Raw genomic sequence first — 11,524 nt, 5'->3', positions numbered from 1 at the left:
AGATTATGGTAAATCCGTAAATGTCTTTCTCCTCACCTTTAAAAAAAAAAAAAAAAAAAAAAAGCTATATTTGTATACGAAATAAGTTTTGCTTATGGTATAAGTAATCAAATATTATCAGTATGTGAATAAAATACTTTTGTTTCAAATTACCCCTTTTTAAAAATGTGTCGATTTATTACTTGCTTTATTTCTTTAACGAATAACTTTATTGTCTAATATGTTATAGTTTTTCTATTTCTAATATTTATGTCATTTAATGAAACAAAAAAACTAAAACATCTTAATTATCGTCCAAAAAAACGAAGGAAGTATTATATAACTGTCACGTGGATGTAGTTGGTTAAAGTATGTCAAGTTGGTGAAAATGTAGTTTTATCGAGTGAATGTAAGGTAGTGATGGAAATGAGCCAAAAAAAGTTTGAAGAAAAACAATAAAAGAGGAAAGTGATAGTTTATTATTGGGAGGCTGCTCATTACCATGGATTTGTTGGATTGTCAGCAACTTAAATTAAAATGGTTATAAATATGTCATGTGTCTAAACAGGTATTGCCACGTCATCCTTCTTTATATCTAATCTTTCTCTAATTTGCCTTTTAAGACAAAACAAGTCCCTATGTGAGCATCACCCTATTTTCAACTCCTATTTATTAACAATAATAACACATTAAGGTTTTTATATATCCTACTCAACTTAATATAGTAGGTTTATGGAAATAAAGTTTAAGTAATTAAGCAAAAACAAATAAATTTTAGAAATAAAAGGTTTGATTAACAAACTAAGGGTATGTTCTCTTCAAATTATTTTCATTTTAATTTAGTTCAGTTCAGTTCAATTCTTAATTTCCTTCTCTCATAAAATATTTAGTTCAACTCAGTTCTTAATTTTCTTCTCTCATAAAATATTCAGTTCAGTTCAGCTCCAATAAATTCAGTTCAGTTCACTTTAATTTAGTTCAATTCACTTTAATTTAGTTCAGTCAATTAGAACATGCCCTAAAGTTCATATAAAAAAGGAAAAATGGAAAAAAAAAAAAAAAAAAAATCCAACCTTTCAACTTTTTCCTTATAAAAATCCAACCTTTTGATTATTCCTCAAAAATCCAACCTTTATACCCTTCATTCTCCAACAGATCCATTTGACCTTTAACCTGTTTAACAGGTTAAATTTTTTTTTTTTTAAAAAATTTATTTTATCACTTTCCTTTATCACTCCTCCTCTTTCTCTCTCCTCTCTCCTAAAAACGGAAAACACCACATAAGCTACGCCGGCGCCACCAATTTCGCCACCACACAACAACCTACCTTGCAGCCCCTGCTCGCCTCCCCACCTAGCCACCTCTATTGTACTTCCGGCAAGCATCCACCAAAAAAATCCACGAGTTTTGCCCAGAAAATTTAAAGACCACGAAACAAATTGAACCCATCTCTCTGTTTTTGAACCCACGATTTCCGGCGAGAACTAATTTGTGCTCAATTTGGAAGTGGGTTTTGTGGGTTCGTAGGAGGTTGTGGTTTTGTGGGATTTCGTGTGTGTGTAGGTGGTGGTTTTTATGGGTTTTGTGGGTTCGTGGTAGGTGGTGGTTTTTGTGGGATTTCGTGGGTTCGTGGGTTTGGTGGTTGTTTGGTTATTGTGGCTGGCGAAGTGGTGATTACGGGTGGCGAATGGGAGCTGCAAATGACGGTTGAGGTTGGTGGTAATGGTGGACATTTGGTGTTGTGGGCTGTGAGTGGCTTGTGCGGGTGTGTATGGGTGGGTTGTGATTGTAGGTGGCGAAAGGAATGAGGTTGCTGGGTTTCGGTGGCTGGTGGACAGTGGGGTGTGGGGTTGTAGGGTTTTCAGGTGGGCGGTGGAGATAGGGTGGTCAGGGAACGAGGAGGGTGGGGTTTGGTTTTTTTGATTTTTTTTTTTAAAATATAATTATTTTTGTTTTTTAATAATTAAAAAACTAATTGACCAATTAATGGCCAACACGTAGCATATGACTTACAAAAATCGGTCATCAACAGGTAATGGATCTATTGGAGAAGGAGGGGTATAAAGGTTGGATTTTTGAGGAATAATCAAAAGGTTGGATTTTTGTAAGGAAAAAGTTGAAAGGTTGGATTTTTCTTTTCCATTTTTCCTATAAAAAATTTTCAGCAAATGAATGATGATATAAAAAAAATAAAGAAATTTATTCTCTTTTTCGCCTATACTATTTTTAAAAAAGTTTAAAGAAAAATAAAAATAATAATAAAAAAAAAAAAAAGGTTTAGGCTTTATTCTCTTTTTCACCATATTCTTATTACTCCCTACAGTATACTATATATTAGTTTTAGTACCTTTTTTTTTGGGCAAGGTAGTTTTAGTACTTATTCTTATCAAGATCATATTAGATTTAGTTGACATAAGATAATATAATACCTATACTATTTCATTTTGTTAATAAATATACCTTTGACTGTCAAATGTTTACAATATTAACAAAAAAAATATAAATGAATAAAAAAAATAAAATTGATATTATTAAGGCAAATCTAATTAACAATGTCTCGCATAATTTTATTTTTTTTAGGAAAATTTGTAATTATTAATCCCAACTTTCGCCCATTTTCTTTCATTAATGCCAACTTTCGATTATTATTGAATAATCCCAACTTTGGGGGGGCATTTTCTTTTATCAGGTCAAATGACCGGTGACCTGTTTAAAAGGTAATTTTTTTTATTTTTTTTTCTTACATGCCACATGTCGCAATTTCATTAGTTAATTTTTTTTTAAAAAAAAGACACCAAAAAAAATTTAAAAACCAAACCCACCAGCACCATAGCCCCACCACCTCCTTCCTTAACACCACCGGAAACCACCATCTCCTTCCCCAACCCCACTGAAAACCACCGCAACCTCACCCCCCGTCGCCGACAACAACCCCCCAAGCCACCATTTTCACCCCTCGTCGCCGAAAACAACCCCCAAGCACCGCAACTCCTCCTAGACGCATCTCCACCCTTCACCCCGATCTCCCTCATCCACTCACGAAAACCACCAATCTCCCTCCCCCACTCACGAAAACCCTAACAACATGGTAGGGAAGGGGCATTTGGTGGTTTTCGTGAGTGAGGGAGGTAATTCGCGCGAATGGTTTCAAGGGGACGGTGGTTTCAAGGGTCGCGGTTGCGCGGCTGGTGATGTTGGGGGTCAGGATTCGCACGGCTGTTGGTTTTTGAGGGTCGAGGTTCGCGCCGGTGGTGGTAAAGGGGGTCGAGATTCGTGCTGCCGGTGGTAATGGGGGTCGGGATTCGCACTCCTGGTAGTAATGGGGCCGAGGTTCGCGTGAACCAGCTGTTTTAGAGGTCATGGTGGTGCGGCTGGTGGTTTTGGTGGTCGGGGTTCGTCGATCGATTGGTTTTGGCGGCCCAAAGGCAGTGGCCGACGAGTTTAGGGGTGGGGGTTATGTTTCACGGTGGTAAAAGGGTGGCTGGGATGTCAGGGTGGGGGTTAGGGTGTGGTGGTTCGGTGAACGGAAGGGAGAGGTTTGGGTTTTTTTTTTTTTTTTCAATTTTTGTAATTTTCAATTTTTTTTTTTTATTTTTTTGACCAATCAGGGCTTGTTACGTGTCAAGTTACTTGTTATAATAGGTCATTGACTTTTATTGACCGGTCATGACCTGATAAAAGAAAATGTCCCCCAAAGTTGGGATTATTCAATAATAATCGAAAGTTGGGATTAATGAAAGAAAATGGGCGAAAGTTGGGATTAATAATTACAAATTTTCCTTTTTTTATATACTAATAATGAGAATTTTAGGTCAAAGTTCTAAAGTTTGACATGCATTATTTTTTTTTTAGGTCAAAGTTCTAAAGTTTGACATGCATTATTAATGTATAAATATGCACTATATTATTATTATTATATTATACAACTATGATGGAGCCCATGGAGATATACACATTGATAATGTATTTCTTTATACATTAACTACTTAAAATCAAATCAAATAAAGTTTAATCAAGTTAGACAATTGAATCAAAGTATACTTCAGATATGCCAAATGAGCTCATTTTATATGCATCTTTCATCGATCGTTAAAAAAAAAAAAATGGCATAATAAATATTACAAATAAAAGGACTACTCTACGGGTCTACATTGAGATTGAAATAATGGTCATCTCTTATATATGGAGCTTTAATTTGAGTAAAAAGCAAATTAACAATGACGGGAGAATTAAAGGCAATTGAGGAGTCCAAAAAGGAGGACCAAATGAATATATGATGGCTTTATATTCTTTAAACTTATGCACAAAAAACAGATCATGAGGACATGGACATCATTGCTTTCAACTTGCGACCGTAGCTAAGACACCAAGGAATCAAGGATTTAATTGAACATAAATATGTGCCAACTCCTCCAACCACAAAATGCCCCTAAGTAGACTAATAAATAAATAAATAAATACTAGTAGTCAAAATACATTTATTAACGATTATGATTATATTTACGTAGTCCTCACTCCTCACCCAATCACCCTCTATTTTGTATTAATTGTACGGAGTATTTTACATTTCAACCTGGCCAAATGTATGTCAATGCACAAATTTATGTTATGAGACAATGTTTTTTATAATCATTCCTCATATTCTTGTATTTCAATTAGAACAGCTACAATAGCTTATTAGTACGTGTAGATTACAACTATGTCAAATATGTTTTTTTTTCCCTATATCGAATTCATGTTCGATATAATGAATCAGGAAGGGTCACATACAATCATGCAAATAAGTTAAGGTGGAGAAAGATCGAGCTGAGGTTAGATCGATCGCGATCGATGACGTATGACAAAAGGGTGTGATTATTCTACTTTCTAAAACCATAGTTAAAGTGCCCTAACACTTTGAGCTATACTCACATTCAATTTTTTTATTTTTTTTGGAAGCAGTACTACACTTTCAATTAGAAATAACTCAATAAGTACTATATCTATTTGATACTATTTATAATAATTAGACATTTTCTACTCACTTTATATCAAACCATTGTATATAATATGATACAGAGATAATATAATAAATTTTGTAAAGGTTGAGGACATGCGTAACACAATACAGAAGGACGTTTTTAAAAACTCTTTGACCCTGAATGATGTGATAGCAATAGTGCAATACTACATACATAATTACATATTATTGTACATAAAGTCTTAGAAAATCAACATGTGTTTGTTACTAAATCACATTAGCAATATTTAATTGCTTCATGCCGTTGGAATGTCAATTTACTTATTGTCAAAATTATTTAACAATCTAACTCACATTGCTTCAAAAAAAAAATCTAACTTACATATTTTAAAAAGATATAGTGGTCGTTTGAAATATGACTACTATAATATTTTAATGATTATATAGTTCATAATTAACGTATTTTTATCCAAGTAATTATATATATTAATCTATTTTTGCTATAAAATATTATTATCAGCATTTTTTTAATTTATCAAATTTTTAGTTTTATTTATGTAATTTTTACACTTATATTATAGTTTTTCGAAAAATATTTATTTTATGTTGAATTAAAATTTTCAAAAATTATATTTGCATTGTAGAAATTAGAATACTAATTGTGTCCAATTTATAATGTGAAAAAATGTATCACTCATATAGTTTACCATTAAAATAATAAGGTAGTCATATTTCAAACGACCGCTGTAAAAACATTCAAGAAACATTGATATTTATACAGTAATCTTTTGAAATGTGACTACCATAAATTTTATATAACAGGGGTTATAACATACAATCAAATCATGCCATGCAATAATAAGTCTTGGTGCACGAAACTAAAAATGTCCAAAATATCAATATATGATCGTTTATGGTTTTTTCACCTCCTACTCTCGCGGGAATATTATTGTACGAGTATTTTGTGAGTGGTATCCTGCGGAGTTGCGGGGACAAGGACCAAAAAAATGTTGTCACAATATCACGATTACAAGACATGGGCGGTGGAAAACATCAGACATGATTTAATGGATGATCTTGTACTTAGTGGAAATTCTTGTTTCATCAATATATTTCTTGTTCTATTATATGGGATACATATAGCTGTTTACACAGATGAACAACCATCATGAAAATTACAATATCAGGACATGTTCTAATTTATCGAAATAAGTTGAAATGAAGTAAACTGATTGAAGCGGAATTGAACTGAACTGAATATTTAATGAGAGAAGGAAATTGAGAACTGAATTGACTGAAGCTAAACTAAACTGAGCTGAAAATAAGCTAAAGAGAACATGCCCTTAGTGTTATACAGGATACTCAATCAGTGGTACAAGAGTTATTTCATTAGTGTTAGAAAGGTTATTCGGTCTGTGTTATACTACCTCCGTTTTTTATTAGTTGACATGTTTTGACTTTAGCACTATTCACACACCTCCCTTTGATGACCATGTTTTGTGATTTATATATAAGGAAAAATATAGTCAAGTGGGATCTTATTAGATTCGACACAATGTATATTTTCATAATATCAACTTTTTTATAATTTTTGTTTATCGATAATTAAAGATATTAATAATTTAATTTGTGCATTGGCAAATGTGACTAAAGAAACGTGTCAACTAAAAAGAAACGGAGGAACTATAGGTTATTTAGTCAATATTACAGCCTTACATAGATTACTCGGTCAATGTTATAAGGGTTAATTTGTTCATTTACAAGCAGTCACATAATGAGGCTAGCCGCACACCTTGTATAAATCAATACATGTAGTACTCGCCCTTTTTCTTTTCTTTTTTTTTTTTTTTTTTTTTTTTTTTGGGTTTATTGCTCATCTTTTGTTTAGATTTTATACAGTTTTGATCAAATCACCTATTAAGATTTTTCACAGTTTTCATTAGTTAAAGTCCAATTTTGAATCATTATACAGTACATTTCAACAATAATGAAATTATTAACGTACATGATTGTCTTGGATGAAAAAAAAGGCAAGAAACAAGAAATGGTTTAAGTTCCAAAGTTAAATATTGTAGAACAATGTTATTGAGAAAGTAGATGTTCACGAGAATCAATTTTTAACAACTTTTTAAAATAAAATGGAACATTCGATTGAAGTTTGCCTACGAAAACTACTGCATGTGATTAGAGATCGAATATCCATGAAAATGAAAATCTAAAGAGCCACACTTTTTGTCAACATAATTATTTTATAATTTTTGATTGAATTATTTCCAATTGCTCACTCATCTCTCAATTCTTTCACGTGAACAAACGATACTTTTTAGTGTGATCACGGATCCATCATGTTGCTAATTCCAAATTAACTTAATTAATTTTCAAAAATATAAATATATATACTTTGTATATACTTAATTAATGAATTGGGCTTCATGGATTAATAAAAAGATTGAGCTATCTAAAAATATGAGCTTCAAAGCAAAGGATCATTGTACTCAAGGGCAATTATGTCTAATTTTAGGTGTATTCTATTCAAATGATTTTAATCTTATTAAAACTTATTTTAGTTATAATTTGTAGTTAGGTATTTCTTATTAGAACTTATTTTTTATAAATTGAACTTATTACACCTGAAAAAGGTGAAAATAAGGTGAACATAACATGCCCAATGGCGGAGCCACATTGTGTCCTGGTGGGGTACATGCCCTGCTAGGGTTTTTTTTTTTTTTTTTTTTTTTTTTGGGAAATTTTCTTTGGTAAACCTCTAGTTTTTAACATTCTCAATGGTGAATTGTAAAAAAAGTTATTATCCTTGGTAAATTTTAATTAGTTATAATAATTCAATGGTAACATTAATGAAATTATAAGCCTAACCCTAGTTAACTAAATATTTAATGACTAAATTGACCCTATCTTAAACTCTAGTTTTCCTACCAAAAGCATTCAACCACGAATAGCTCCTCCCTTACGCCGGCAACCCTTCTCCTACAATCACCGGCCTTCCGAGCCCCTTATCCTCCTCCTCCCTCGCGATCTGTCTTTCGTCGTCGAAAACCCCACCTAAAAAGTGGTTTCTCGGTTTGATGTTCGTTAGTTAGAGTGTTTTTTTGGTGGGGTTTAAGGTTTGGAGGGCGGTTTTAAGGTGGGGGAAGGGAGGGATGCCATTTTTGAGATCTGGGAAGGGATGGGGGTCTGATTCAAGAACTTAACATCTCGTTAATTTCGATCATATGGCCAAATGATGCGCGAATTTGGTTTAGAACTTAATGCCATATTTACCATTATCTATCACAATTTAATTTGGAAGAGAAATTGCGTAAATTAACCAACAATTCATTCAAAATTGCAGAAGAAAATACGCTTTTAGAGGTTCAATTGGGGAGATTCAAGCTAAATTTTGCGGATTTTTTTTAGGAGAAGAGATTGAGGATTTAAGGGACGTCGACTGTTTGTTTGAGGATTTTTTTTTTTATTCAAAATTTTGTTTAAATAAAATACAAAGTGCACTATTATATTAGAGCTTACTAGTAGCTTAGTGGTTAGAGCATTTCCTTTTCATTGGTAATGGGTTCTAATCTCTTGCCCAACATTTTGATTTTTTTTTTTTCTTCCCCTCTCATTGTTTATTCTTCTTAATGTCCTCCCCCCCCCCCCCCCCCCCCCTTTTTTTTTTTTCTTTTCTTTTCTCTCAATGTCCTTTTTATCCAATTTCCCAAATAACACAAAAACTTACCAACATAAAAGTTTGATCACATTGAGCAAGATTACTTTTCTACTAAAGATAATGAAATTGATGATACAATTATTTGCTTTCAAAATTTGATAACTAGTCAAGTTTAATTTAATTTTAACATTTATTTTTACATGTACGAGTATACTTGAACTATTAGTTATAAATCCTTTTAATAAGTATTTTGGATCAATCATCCTATTTGATACGAAAAATCTATCTGATTCCAAACCTATTATAAAAGATCTAAAAAATAAAAACGAGGTTATTGTTTAAAGCGTTAAATAGGGGTAATATTTGATGTATTTTTTTTTAAATAATAAGGGTTTGACAAATACGACTGCTAAGTAATTTTAATTCTTGATGTTATGAACATTCTTTCACAAATGTGTCAGATTTTTCTTTAAAAAATATTTAAAGGCGTAGATAAAAGGGTTTTATATGGTACGGTGCCCTACCATCATAAAAATCCTAGCTCCGCCACTGAACATGCCCTAAAATATTATAGAGCATTAAAATACAGAGTATGGTTTTGCCACCATTTTAAAATAATAAATCAAATAAAGAAATTACAAGTTATTTTTAACCAAATGATGCCATGCTTTGATGAAAATTCTTTGACTTTTAAAATAGTCAGAAATTATTATTAATATATACTAAAATTAATTTACAAAGGTTATATTGTTTTGAGCGGGTAGAGCAAAGGTTGAATTATTTTTGATAAATTTTCTTATATAAAATCTCTAAACATGTGAGAGATTACATTAGATATAATCAATATCAACTCAATACCCACCTAAATGAAATCCAGACTCCCAAATTTTTTAGGTCAACAGCTATGCTTAGTTTTCAAAATTTAAAGTTGTAATAATAATAATAATAATAATAATAATAATAATAATAATAATAATAATAATAATAATAATAATAATAATAATGAAGGTCTTAGGCAAATTAGTTATTCAGCAAAAAAAAAAAAAAAGGAAAATTCCCTCCAAAAAAGACTCCACTTTAGTATAGATACTAAGTTAGGTCCCATGCCATGCACGATAATTTTTAATAATTGTTTCATATTAACACTACATTTAGTTATTAAATTTTTTGTGGAAGGATACATCAAATCTTTTATTTTAAGTAATTTTTTAATATTTGATATTCGGATTATCTTCCTGGAATAAAATAGTTGACAATATATTATGGAAATATAGATCAAATATTTTATATATGTATAAATTTGTTATCTTTTATTTACTTAAAATAAAAAAAAATAATAAAATAATAAAAAAAAAAAACCCCTCTACGGGCACACCAAAAAATGACATGTGTAATTGCTGGGGTATCTTTTAGTATATATGATTATTGATATAGATTAAAATTTTGAACAAAATGACTAATCACAATCAAATTTGGATCAATTTGGGTTAAACTCGATCTTTTTTTTTTTTTTTTTTTTTTTTTTTTTTGCAACTTCTAACCGATATTATAACTACTTACGGTGTCACTTGAGAGAAACATTATTATTCTATTCTAATATATAGGGCAGATCTAGAAACAAATACGTGGTTTCCACATTTTTGTTTTAGTTTGTTTTAATGATTCAGAAAAGAGGGAAAGGGGGTAAATTAAGAGAAAAATAAAAGTTTCTCAACATTAGAAACCTTGGAAGTATTTCAAGGGAACACACTAGTCATTTCCTACATGAAGAATTGGCTATTTATGTCATTTTTATCACTTTAGTATGAGACAATTTTTTTTTTGAATAGTAGTATGAGACAATTGAAGGTGGCGTGGAAGATGTCAATAATGATGATTAACTTCATCAACTACGATGAAATTACCTCATTATTGCATCGGTCTCCCTCTCTTCAACAATAAAACTTGAAAATTTCTCACTCGAGGGAATTCCGGCATATCGATTTTCGATGGACAACAATTCATCTTTTTCTTGGAAGCTGCAAGCGATGCCTTCTTGCTTGTAAGAGCGAGGTTATTATATCAGCAATATTACTTGTCCCTACTCATGATGAACTAATTGCAATAATGGAGGCCGATGAAATCAATTGAGGGAGAAAAGTCACAAGCAAATGACAAAATTCCTACCCTTTGCCCCTTTGGGTAGACCTGTTCAATGGGTTAGGAGCCCATTGAAAGCCCTGGTCCAGCCCTTTTATAAAAGGGTTTTACCCATCCAACATTTAAATGGAGTGGCCTTTTAAAGGGTTATTAAATAATGGGTTTTTAAAGGGTTGGGTCTAAGTTTAAAAGGGCTGAAATTGGGTAACACTTAAAAGGCTTTTTTATCCTAATTTTTTTGTTTGTTTCTAAAACTTTCTAACGACAATTTTAAAAATTCCCAATTTCCCCAAATTATGAACCCTAAAAAAATCCCCAAATTCTAAATCTTCAATTTATCACCTTCTTGCTTGCCGCTCTCAATCAATTACCAAGGTATGTTGTTTGATTTCGCTCAATTCTGCTTGATCAGTTTGCTTGTTTAGTTTGTTTGTTCGATTTCGCTCTTTTTTTATCACCTTCTTGTTTGTATGATTTTGTGAGAACATGCGAACATGCTAATGTTTTGAGATAGTGACCACCTCTATGTACACTAATGCCACTAAATCTACAATCAATAGAATGAAAACTCCGTACTTAACCATTGACTTTTTCTATGTGATCCAACCAATTGAACCAATGTACCAAATTGATATAGTATTCCGTACTTAGCTCAAAAATAGAATACAAATATGGAGGTTTTGGTAGGTTGAATATTAGCATATACTTCTCCTGCTGTACTTTGTTTATACATTTTTAAATGGGCTGGGCCGGGCCGGGCTTAATGGCCCATGGACAAGTTT

Source organism: Chenopodium album, chromosome 6 (genome assembly GCF_948465745.1).
Source record: "Chenopodium album chromosome 6, dcCheAlbu1.1, whole genome shotgun sequence".
Taxonomy (NCBI): domain Eukaryota; kingdom Viridiplantae; phylum Streptophyta; class Magnoliopsida; order Caryophyllales; family Amaranthaceae; genus Chenopodium; species Chenopodium album.
This window is presented reverse-complemented; position numbering follows the sequence as displayed.